The following is an 11,436-nucleotide window of genomic DNA, read 5'->3' on the forward strand; positions in this document are numbered from 1 at the left end:
TATCGACTCAAGGACGTGGCGCAAGCATGTTATGTGCAATGGAGGGATAATAGGACATTGAGGGGTGGTCCGATGACTTGGGAGATCTTTAAGGCGACTTCTGTAGATTGGTTCTTTCCTAGAGTCATGAGGGAGGAAAAAGTGGTGGATTTCATCAACCTTCGCCAAGGAGGAAGGAGTGTCCATGAGTACTCTTTGGAAATTCATCAAGTTGTCCAAATATGCTCCTTCTTTGGTCTCGATCCTAGAGACCAAATGAGTTGTTTTGTAATGGGGGCGTAGGAGGACTTACAAGAGAAGTGTCGTTCGTCCATGCAACATGACAACATGAATATTTTCTGTCTTATGGTGCATGCAACAAGGGTTGAAGAGGCAAGGGCTAAGAGAAAAAGTAAAGATCCTAAAAGAGCAAAATCATTTGAGGGAGGTTCTTCAAAGAATAGGCTTGAAATACAAGACAAGCCTAGATTTAAGAAGCGGGTTTCTAATCAAGTCCCTTCAAAATTCCCAAGAGCTAGTGGTGATAGGGTGTCTAACCCTAAATTCAAGAAGGGAAAAGGTACTAATTTACCAAATGAGAAGCCAACTTATGGAAAGTGTGATAAAAAGCACTATGGTGATTTACTTAAGGGGATGGATAATTGATTTAGTTGTGGCAAGAGTGGTCACAAAATGAGAGATTGCCGAAACCTGAAAAGTCAAGACAAGGGTACTGGTCAAGCTCAAGCAAGTGGTTCTAGTGATGCTCCTAAGAAAAAACGCTTCTATGCGCTCCGCTCTAGGGGTGAGCAAGAGACTTCTCCCGACGTGATGACCGGTATGTTGAAAGTTTTCTCTATTGATGTATATGCCTTACTTGATCCCGACGCTACTTTATCATTTGTTACACCTCTAGTAGCTAAAAGGTTTGATATTTTACCCAATATTTTGCATGAACCGTTTATAGTGTCTACTCCGATGGGTGAGTCGGTCGTTGCAAAAAGGGTGAATAGAAATTGTCCAATAATTTTGCCCAATAGGGTTTCTTATGTTGATCTACTAGAACTCGATATGCTTGATTTTGATATTATATTGGGTATGGATTGGTTACATGCATGTTTTTAATCCATTGATTGTAGGACAAGAGTGGTGAGGTTTAACTTCCAAAATGAACTCGTTGTTCAGTGGAAGGGGGGAAATTCTATTCCTAGAGTTCATATTATTTCTTGTCTAAAAGCATGCAAAATGATCTCAAAATGTTATCTTTATCATATAGTAAGAGTCCAAGATCTAGACTTTGAAGTTCCTTCCATCGAGTCGGTACCCGTAGTGAGTGAGTTTTCGGAGTTCTTCCCTAATGACCTTCTCGGTATTCCTCCCGAACAGGAAATTGACTTTGGCATTGATTTTCTACCGGATACAAATATCATACCAATTCCTCCTTATTGGATGACTCTGACCGAGTTGAAGACTCAACTCAAGGATTTACTAGATAAGGGTTCTATAAGGCCTAGTATTTCTCCTTGGGGTGCTTCGATTTTGTTTGTGAAGAAGAAAGATGGATCCTTGAGAATGTGTATTGATTACCGCCAACTCAACAAGGTCATCATTAAGAATAAGTATCCTCTCCCTCGGATTGACAAGTAGTTTGATCAACTCCAAGGGGCGAGTTACTTTTCAAAAATTGACTTGAGATCAGGGTATCACCAACTTAGGGTGAGAGGGGAGGATGTACCAAAAACGGCCTTTCAGACTGGGTATGGTCACTATAAGTTCTTGGTCATGTCTTTCAGTCTCACTAATGCTCCGGTGGCGTATATTGACCTAATGAATAGAGTGTTCTGAAATTACCTAGATTCATTTGTCATTGTCTTCATTAACGATATCTTGGTATATTCGAAGAATGAGGGTGATCATATGGATCATTTGAGGATGGTATTGCAAACCCTTAAAGAACATCATTGTATGCGAAATATAGTAAGTGTGACTTTGGTTGAGGTCGGTGATATTTCTTGGGCACATCATCTTTAGTGAGGGAGTTGAGGTAGACCCAAGGAAAATGGAAGCAGTGAAAAATTGTCCTAGAACATTGATTCCAACCGACATTAGGAGTTTCTTAGGTCTAGTGGGTTATTATTGGAGGTTCGTAGATGGTTTTGCGTCTATTGCATCTCCTTTGACTACTTTGACCCAAAAGAGTATGAAGTTTGAGTGGTTGGAGGCATGTTAAAAAAGCTTCCAATTATTGAAAGATAGGCTTACTTCCGCTCCGGTGTTGACTCTACCGGAGGGCATAAAGGGTTTTGTAGTGTATTGTGAAGCATCCTGAGTGGGTTTGGGGTGTGTGCTTCTGCAACACAGGAAAGTGATAGCCTATGCCTCTAGGCAACTTAAGTAACATGAGAGAAACTATCCCACTCATGACCTTGAGTTAGCGGCCGTGGTGTTTGCTTTGAAAATTTGGAGGCATTACTCGTATGGGGTTCATGTTGATGTCTTTACCGATCATAAGAGTCTCCAATATGTGTTTACCCAAAAGGAGTTGAATCTCCGATAAAGAAGGTGGCTAGAGTTGTTGAAAGATTATGATATGAGTGTCCTTTATCACCTCGGCAAGGCTAATGTAGTTGCGGATGCCCTAAGTCGTATGACTATGGGTAGTGTATCCCATCTTCACAAAGCCAAGAAGGACCTAGCAAGGAAAGTACATAGGTTGTCTAGGTTGGAGGTGAGGTTGGAGAGTTCTCCGGATGGGGGTGATATAGTTCATCATAACTCCGAGTTATCTTTAGTGGTTGAGGTGAAGTCCAAACAACACCTTGATCTAGCATTAATGGAGTGAAAGAATCGCTTCTCGGCAAGTTGAATAAATCATTCTCCTTAGGGGAGGATTATGTGTTAAGGTACCAAGGGATATTATGTGTTCCCGATGTAGATGGGTTGGGGGATTGGATCCTAGAAGAAGCACATGTGTCCCGCTACTCAATTCACCTAGGTTCGACAAAAATGTACCATGGCCTAAGGGAGATATATTAGTGGGAAGGTCTAAAAAGGGACATAGCGGAGTTTGTAAGTGTCCGAATTGCCAACAAGTAAAGACTGAACACCAAAAGCTGGGTGGCTTACTACTAGAGATCCAAATTGCTAGATACTTGGAAGTGGGAAGACATCAATATGGACTTTGTAGTAGGTTTACCTCGGACTCAAAAGTCATATGTTTCTATATGGGTGGTTGTGGATCGATTGACTAAGTCCGCTCGCTTTATTCCCGTCAAGTCTTCATATTCTGCGGAGGATTATGCAAGAATCTTCCTAGATGAGATTATGGGACGCCATGGCATTCCGTTATCCATCATATCGGATCGGAGCGCACAATTCACATCTAGATTTTGGAGGTCGTCCAAAAAGGGTTGAGTACTACATTGAAGTTGAGCACTGCTTTTCATCCCCAAACGGATGGTCAAGCGGAGAATACGATACAAATCCTTGAAGATATTCTTAGTACGTGCATTATTGATTTTAAAGGGAATTGGAATAAACATTTACCTGTGGTGGAGTTTGCCTATAATAATAGTTTTCCTTCATCCATTTCCATGGCTCCCTATGAAGTCTTGTATGGTAGGATATGTAGGTCTCTATTCGATGGTTTGAAGTGGGTGATCCATCTCTTCTTGGTCCCGAGTTGATTTATAAGACTTTGGAAAAGGTTCATATCATAAGGAACCGGTTGCAAACGGCCTATAGTCGGCAAAAGTCTTATGCCGATCATAGGAGAAGGGATTTGGAGTTTGAAAAAGGTGATAAGGTGTATTTTAAAATTTCACCAATGAAAAGGGTGGTTAGATTTGGCAAGAAAGGTAAGTTGAGTCCTCGTTATGTGGTTCCCTATGAAATCTTGCAAAGGATTGGTAAGGTTGCCTATGAATTGAAACTTCCTAGCAAATTGGCTTCGTTCATTCAGTTTTCCATGATTCTATGTTGAAAAAGTGTATCGGTGATCTCGAGTCTATTCTTCCTATTGAGAGTCTTGGTGTCAAGGATAACCTCTCTTGTGAGGAAGTCCCGAGTCAAATTCTTGATAGGCAAGTCAAGAAGTTGAGGGATAAAGAAGTGGTTTACGTAAAGGTGTTATGGAAAAATCATCTAGTTGAGGGTGCAACATGGGAGGCCGAGGCCGACTTGAAGTCCCGTTACCCTCATCTTTTTAAGAATTAAGGTTAGTCATTCCTTCTAATAATATAGATATGACTAGAAGTTAAGGTTTCTTGATTTTTGGGTGAAGTCTTGCACATTATGCATTTTTTGAAATACTTTACAGTGAAGTCACTATAGTATTTCTTTTAAAAAAAGTTGAAATTTTGTTTTTTTCTTGTTTTGAGTTATGTTGTGCATTTTGGTATGGTGAGTCTTTACGAAATGATATGTAGCATGTTGTTAAGTTGAACTTTGTGCTAATTGACTCATGTAATGAATGTTGAGCCCATAAGTTTTGTGAGAAGGAAATGCCTCTTGATGAAGTGTTTTGAGCCTTATGTGTGGTAATATGAGTTTTGATATTTGCCTTGTTGAAATTACATGGTTTATGTTGATTTGATATTGATGATTGGTTGGGCTTATAGTTTTGAGTTTATTCCTTCCTTCAAAAGAATTTCAGTGTCATTCGGGGCCGAACGTTCCTAAGAGGGGATAATGTAACACCTTGAAAAACCAAGACGTGTCGTAAATCCTAACATAGGTGTAATAAGGTCTAAGTACTGTTTGTAAGTCCATTTTTAATGAATATAGGTCATTAAGGAGGTTTAAGAACAAAAACGTCCAAGAACGTCCATGACGTTCGGAAAGTTGGTTCAAAGGGGTGTTAGTGTGCCTTAGCCTATTTGACTAACTTTTAGGAGTCAAAAATGTACGAAAGTTGGTGTAAAGGTAGCTAATAGGTGTTTGAAATTTTCATGGTTGATACGTCTGGGTAAAACTACATGAGGACTAACCAAAAGCCCATGAGGGGGACCCTTGTAGTTTGATGCAAAACTGCATGGCAGTGTGCATCGACGGGACTGAACACGGCCTGTGTGTGGACCAACGGGGCACCGATGCCACCGCCATCCCACACTTAGGATAGTTGAGAAGGTCCCTTCACTCGCACAGCCTATGAACTCATCGACGGAGTGCAGAGGTGCAAGCTATGGTCCATGTGTGGATCGAGGGGCGTCGATGCCACCGTCGTCCCACACTTATCCAATGCATGGAAGCCTCTCGCCTACACAGTCTCTGAACTCATCGACGAAGTGCAGTATAGAGGGGTGAGGGACCTTCGACTCACAGACGGCCCGTCAATCGGGGTCTCGTCTTTGAGGGTCGAGCTTTCTGCCTAATTTAAGTTGGTCTCATTTAATTAGTTAGGGGGTTAGGTTGTTTAATTAGGGGTTAAGGGAGTCTAATTAAGTTTATTTAAGACCCAATATAAATACTCCCAACCCCCATTAATCTAAAGACAACTCACAAATAAACTCTCTTCCTTATCTCTTATTTCTCTCTCTACTTGAACTCACCATTAAAGACTAGCAAGGATTAGGGTTTGGGGGCTGTAAAGGGATGAATTCACCATCAAATTGTTGTCAAACGTTAAGGTATGGGATCTAATTCACCTTAAAAACTCTTTTCTCAAAGGGTTCCTTCAAAATAGATTTAAAAAGTTGAATTTTTTTATAGGTTTCATCCAATTACGAAATTAAGTTATGAACTGAGTTGTTAATGATTTCTTTAGGCTATATTGAATAGATTAATATTTAATTTAACTTGTTTATGGTAATTGTTGATGGTTTGGTCTAAATTGAAGGACATGATCCTCAATCCCTAACCCTAAGTTGTGATCTTGACCTTTATTGAATTGTGATCATTCAATTGAGTTGGTTGTTGATTATATTACTATCATATGATGTTACTATGATTAAATTAATATGAATTATAGGCCTATCATGCTAGTTCTTGAGATGTGATTTAGGTTATGAATTGTAATGAGAAATTAGCCTATGTATCTTGTCTTAAGTTGTGATCTAGTGTTGAATTGTGTTATAGAGATGTAATTGGCCTTGTTATCTTATTGGTTATCATTGTGTGATGATGTTACTCACAAATTGCGTTGAGTTATGGGTTGATGGTAAGACCTTGATGATAGACTATGAGGAAGACTTGGTAAGTCTTAGAATCTCCATTGGTAATTCCAATTGTGATTAATGGTTGTTAAGTCACGATATGACATTGGAGTATGCCTTAGATTAGGATTATAGGGTGGTATGATGTTGAATTGAAATGTCTTGACTATGTTGTGAGGTTGATTAAGGTGTATGTTATATAAGGATGGTAAAAACTATAAATGTGCCTTGATATGCTATGAAATGCTAATGTGTTAACCTCACTTATATGAATTGTGATGAAAGGACTTATACTCATACAATTCTTATTGAGCTATTGATGGTGATGAGTATACAAGGGGTAGACCCTATGACCTAAACTAAGCTATGATTGATAATTAAAGTCTTAAAGTCATTTCAAAAAGGGACTCTAGCTTAGCACCAAGTGAACTAGATAGAGGAGTGTCCCTTACCACATAGGGAAGGTAGGAACACCATATTACTCTTGAGATTGGAGACTATAATGCAAAATAGGGTCCTAACTAAATCTCCTAGTTCTCAAACTATATTGCCCCCATAGGAATACTAGCTAATGGATCCACGTAGTTGCTATGTTTCATGTTTTGGTACTACCTTGGCAAGTAGTTCGCCTTTTTTTGGTGTAGGATTTTATGACACCGGATTCCACACTAGCTCATGTGGTCTATGTCGGTTAGGGCAAGATTTTCCCAAAAGATAAAACGAATCAAAGAACTTGAACTCTAACTTGGATAATCTAAGGGGTCTAGCTTTGTCTAGGTAGGGGTATGAGACTCTACCTAAACATTGCACTAGTTAGCCTTGAGGGGAGTCTTAGGAGGAGTTTCTTATACATGTTTATGTTATTATAATATATGATGTATATATGATGACCATGGCACATTGTTGATACTATATGTTGATTAGTTCATTTATGAATATTCCTTGGGTTATAATGTTAATATGATAAAATGTAAACCTAAATGCCATGTTATGTACAGGATACTTGATTGCGTAAGGTTATGGAGCTTTGCTTGGTCATTGCACTTGTTTACTTGATAAGGTCTTGTGAGTAGTTGTCTTGCTTATTATGATATGATTGACTCTTATTCGTTCTTGTGATATTATTCCTTAATGATAGGGTTGTAGTAAATCATGGTTTCAAGTATGTTGGGATAAGTATTACTTGTTGAGATTTTAAGCACTTTGGTTGGTTGATATGACTTGCTTGGCCTTGCACTAGGTCCCTAAAGGGGCAAAATGACATGTTTTGACAAAAAAGTCCCTTTTAGTATGTTTTGCTTGTATATGTGCATAAAGTCTCATACTTAGTACATGTGAAGCACTTAAACCATTTTCTTACCTTTTCCCAAACATTTCAGGTTTCGGTCGTTGAAGAGTTTTGAAGGCGATATTGTGAAGGCTTGGATTCTTCCTTTCATCCAAGCGGGGTAGGTCCTCAACTTTCATGCCATCATCTAGCTTATGGACTTGTTATGAGCTTAGTGACTCTTTCATTTCTTTCCTTTTCAATTGAGTACTATACTTTTGTATGACCTATATGTGGTCTTGTTGAATTGATGTAAGGGCTATGCCCATATTGTGATAACCGTTTAGATGGTATGAGATGAGACAATCGTTGAGACTATTTCTATATTTTACATATATGTATGTGCAATAAAAGTAGAAGGCTATGTAACCTTCCTATACGAAGGGTCTATGTATACTCGATATGAATATATATTATGTGTATGTAGAGGTCTATGTAAACCTCCAAGTAGTTATAATGAAAGTTTTAATTTTTTCCACATTTTTCAACCTATGAATGTAATGAAATGAGGCTAAGAGGCTAGTCTTAGTCCGGTAAAAGGATGACGACACTGGTTACGTCTAGGGGGTAAACACGAACGTGACAGAGACCTCTTGGGTTATTTCATGAATTGACTAAGCAACTGTACAACAACATATACTAGGTTATTATTAAGTAGATCAACTTCCTAACTAGATTTTGGTAAGCATGAACATCTTCCAGTATGCGATCATTAATTACTTTTCCAGCATGATCATCATAAGCAACACTATTCAGCTTAATATTGGACTGTAATGGCGTGGATGCTGACTTTATTCACTTAAACCAATGTCAGTGATAACCTCCAAAGCATATTTCCTCTGGTGGGGTAGAGCTCCGTCCTCGGAACTTAGTACCAGTAGTCCTAGAAAATAGGTGAGTTCCCCTAATTCTTTAACTTTAAACTTTCAGTGAAGATACTGCTCAGTTGCGTGAATAAGATCTTAGTTGTTATATGTATATATATATATATATATAATGATCACAATAATTGATCTTGTTGCTTAGTGAATAGTGAATAGTCATAGAAACTTTTCTTATAGTCATCATTTAAGAGAGTTGTTGTGAGTTTGATATTTCATTGTATTGAAGCCATTTTAAGTCCATATAAAGACTTCAAAAGCTTGCATACTCTAGTTTCCCGTGTCTATGAAAACCCTGAGGAAGGTACATATACACAACCTCATCCAAGTCACCTTGAGGAAAGTATTAATTACACTAATGTAAAAAGATTCCATTCCTTAGAAGCAACAACACTGATTATAGTCTGAACGGAGACCATCTTAGCAATTGGAGAGAAGGTCTCATGGTAGTCTAAGATTTCTCTTTGAGTATAATTTTTAGCCACTAATATAACTTCATATTTATAAACTTCACCATTAGTTTATGCTTGATTTTATACACCCATTTAGCACCTATAATTTTTTGACAAATAGGCAAGGCAGTCAACTCCCAAGTGTGGTTAGACTCTAAAGCATATATCTCCTCCTGCATTGCATGAACCCATTTTGGATCTTGAGAAGTAATTTTGAAAGAGGTAGGTTCAATGGCGGTGGATAAATTTGCTAAGTAAACTTGATAAGTATTTGACAGATGACTATGTATGACATATTGAGAGATAGGATATGAGCAGTGGCCTTTGGGTGTGATGGTACAAACATAGTCATTGAGCCATATAGGAGGTTTGGTAGTTTTTACTGGTCTATTGAAGGATGAGTTATGTGAATCGTATAAACAATTGCTGGGTCAGGTAAAGGAAAGCCCTGCATTAGTTAGAGCAGAATCAATCATATCTTCCGGACCAAGGTATATCAATTGGAACCTCCTCAACAACTCAAGTTATAATGGGCAAGGAACATTAACATGAATAACTAGAGTGGGTTGAGAGAGTACACCATCATCTAATGAACTATCAACAAGAGAAGAAGCATTACCAGTGTCAAAGGGACTATTCTTGGACATATTCATACATGATTATGTATCCATCTTGAAAGAAAAGTCAGATTCCTTGAAACTGACATATATGTTAACAAAGAATGTTTTTTCATCCAGATCATACAACCTGTAAACTTTTTGAGTCTCAGAATAGCCAATCATAACAACTATTCTTTCCCCGCATCAAACTTATCACCTCTAGTTAGTTTTCTAGCATAACATATACAACCAAATATCCTTAGGTGATCAAGGTTGGCCTCTCTAACATATAGAAGTTCATAAGGTGTCATACCTTTCAACACTGCTGAACTTGGTCCTAAAAGGGATTAAAGCTCTCTTGGAGACATGATGGGAGTTGTCGGTGTATTAGGTGCTGCTTTTCTATGCGTCATTCATGGTGCTATCGTAGAAAAGACTTTATTTGAACACGGTGAACCTAAATAATCATCAAGCTAAGTTTTTTTCTTGAGAAGGTAGTCTATTGATCAAATAAACTGAGTTCCTGACATAGTCACCCCAAAAACAGATGACCACTCCACTTTAGAATTTCAAGTTTAGGGGAGTAAGGAAAATTAATTTGATAGACTATGCCACTAGAAGCTAAAAATTGCTCACAATGGGAATTAAAGAATTTAGTCCATTGTCAGACCTCAAAGTTTGGACACATGTTACTACATTGAGTCTGAATCAAGCTTTTTCAATGCAATAGTAACTTCACATTTAGATTGTATCAAACAAAACCAAGTATCTTTGCTGTAATTATCTAATAGTAACAAAATAATATTTCTTGTCATAAGTAGGACTTTTATAAGGTCCCTACAAATCAACATATAAAAGACCAAAACATGTAGTTGTTTTACTACTGCTAGTGGAAAAGCTATAACATGTGATGCCTAGATAAAGGACATATATAACATATGTCTTGTACTTTTGTGGCTACACATTTTAGAGAGGGTATATGTTGCATAACGGTTGTGGGAGGGTAACCTAATCTGAGGTTCCAAAGTAATCCTTCTGCATAAGGTTTGAGACTAGCATCATTGATAGTTAGAGTAATCTTCTCTGGTAAGATATATATACCACCCTTTCTCTATCAATCCCCAAGACCTTGCCATTGTAAAGTCCCTAAAAGACACAAAAATCACGGAAAAATAGAACAACACATGACAAGTCCTTGATTATCTTAGACATTGAGAGAAGATTAAACTTAAAATTGGGAATATGAAGGACATTCTGAATCCTAGAAGAACCAAAAATAAACGAATCCCCTGCATTTGTGATTTGTGATCTTCCCCAGTTGGCACTTGAACTTTATCACTAAGGTGATTTCAAGTTTTCTAATGTAAATAAAAACTATCTATAATGTGTATCGTGATGAGAAGATTCAGAGTCAACAATCCACTCATAAGTAAAAATATTAGATAACAAGGAATGTATATGTCACATCCGGGTTTACCCTCCAGACGTAACCGGCGTCGGCGTCCTCTTTGAGGACTAAGACTAGCCTCTTAGTTTACATCATACATTCATATGTCAAAACGCGGAAAAATGTAAAACTTTTCATAACTTTTACTTGGAGGTTTACATAGACCTCCACATACACATAGTATATATATATATATCGAGTATACATAGACCCTTCGCATAAGAAAATTACTTAGTTTTCTACTTTTATTGCACATAAGTATATAAAAGATAACATAGACAAATTAGTCATAATAGTCGTCTCATCTCATAACCATCTAATAAGAGTGTAAGATCTTTGGCATGACCCATACATCAAAGTAAGAATGCCTCACATGGGCTATACAATGTTTCATACTAAATGGAAAGAATGAACCACAAAAGTCTTTAACTAAAAACAACTCCATAAGCTAGATAGTGGCATCGCCCTCGGAAGTTGAGGACCTACCCTACTTGGATGATCAAGAGATCCAAGCCTTCTTTAAGTCGTCTTCGAAAACACTTCAATGATCGGAACCAAAATGTTGGGGGGAAAAAAGAAATGGGGTTAGTACGCCACTT

The sequence above is a fragment of the Solanum pennellii genome, chromosome 11 (assembly GCF_001406875.1).
Source record: "Solanum pennellii chromosome 11, SPENNV200".
Lineage (NCBI taxonomy): Eukaryota > Viridiplantae > Streptophyta > Magnoliopsida > Solanales > Solanaceae > Solanum > Solanum pennellii.